This window comes from Hibiscus syriacus, unplaced genomic scaffold (assembly GCF_006381635.1).
Source record: "Hibiscus syriacus cultivar Baekdansim isolate YM2019G1 unplaced genomic scaffold, ASM638163v2 tig00110511_pilon, whole genome shotgun sequence".
Taxonomy (NCBI): Eukaryota; Viridiplantae; Streptophyta; class Magnoliopsida; order Malvales; family Malvaceae; genus Hibiscus; species Hibiscus syriacus.
This window is the reverse complement of record NW_024062767.1, coordinates 1005360-1006592: the sequence shown is the minus strand read 5'-3', so window position 1 is coordinate 1006592 and position 1233 is coordinate 1005360. Positions and strand designations below refer to the sequence as shown.

The window sequence follows — 1233 nt, the reverse complement described above, 5'->3', positions numbered from 1 at the left end:
TTCTAAAAAAAATTAATGTGGCTTTCGATTTTTTTTGTACTTAATGTGGTCTTCGAACTTAGAAAAAGAATCCAATGTGATTATTTGGATTCTGGCGTGGCACTTCACGATGTTGATGTGATAGTCCATAATGGTTGGTGACGTAACGGATGATCGAAATTGATTTTTTTATCGAGATCATGGTCCAAGTTGATTTTTTTAATTCAAGAGTTTATTTGATTTAAAAAAAATACAAATATTTAAATTTAAAATATCCTTATCCTCTCGCTTATCCTCTTTCGTCGGTGCCTCGCCGACACACTCTTAGGTGGCTTCACTGATTCAGGGTCTATATGAATCGGTTGCATAGCTGCTATCTGGAATATCTTCTCCCTCATTGCAGCCACTGAGTTCTTCTTTTGGTGAGATGTGGAATAAGCATTTGCAACTGAACCAGACAATGGTTTCCCTGCTGAGGTAAACGAGAAACCTGGACCTTCTGGAGTTGGATCACTGAAAGAAATATTGGCTGTTGTTGGCAGGGTTATGAATTGGACGGGAGAACAACGGACCTGTGGGTTCTCAACAAAATGCGGCATGCCATTGATGCTATTACTGCAAGTACTATTGCTAGAGTGATCAGCAAGCTCGGTTTGAGGGAATTCAACGACGTCGTTATAGGCTCCGTAGAGTTGAGGGAACTTTTCCATCTGCATCTGCAAGACTGCATCATCATCACCATGTCCATCTGATCTTCTGTTGCAGGCTTTAACTGGTCAACTTCCATGGCTATTGTTACAGAGCTGTGACTGTGTGGAATCTGATAAACAGAGTGATGGAGAAGAGTAGGAGTTTATCAGAATCTGCAGTGAAGGGATGAGAAAAATGTGAAACTATGTACTCCTTTCTCTTCAAAAACTAAACCGGTTTTTCCCTACCAAGTTGATAACTTTTTTTATTCAACAACAAAAGATTAAGAAAATTCCAAAATCTTCCATCAAACCCAGATTTGAAATCAATTGAAAGACAATAATGTGGAAATTGCAGACAAGAAAATTTAAGTTTACACCCTCTTTGAATTTAATGTTGCAGGAGCTTCTGGTTGCTTACAGGCTACGGACTAGTATAAATTTCTTTTCAAATTTTAACATAGGGGAGAATTTCAATTTTTTATTGTTTTTAGTTTTCAAATTTTGATCAGCTGAACACACAAACACAATGATATATTGATGTAGACAGCGATAAGGAGTGATT

The 1233-nt window shown here is 37.6% G+C and overlaps 1 pseudogene; it reads right to left on the bottom strand.

Annotated features, from left to right (window-relative positions):
• Window positions 1–245: 245 nt before the first annotated feature.
• On the bottom strand, window positions 246–766 carry LOC120130106 (annotated as a pseudogene).
• Window positions 767–1233: the final 467 nt, after the last annotated feature.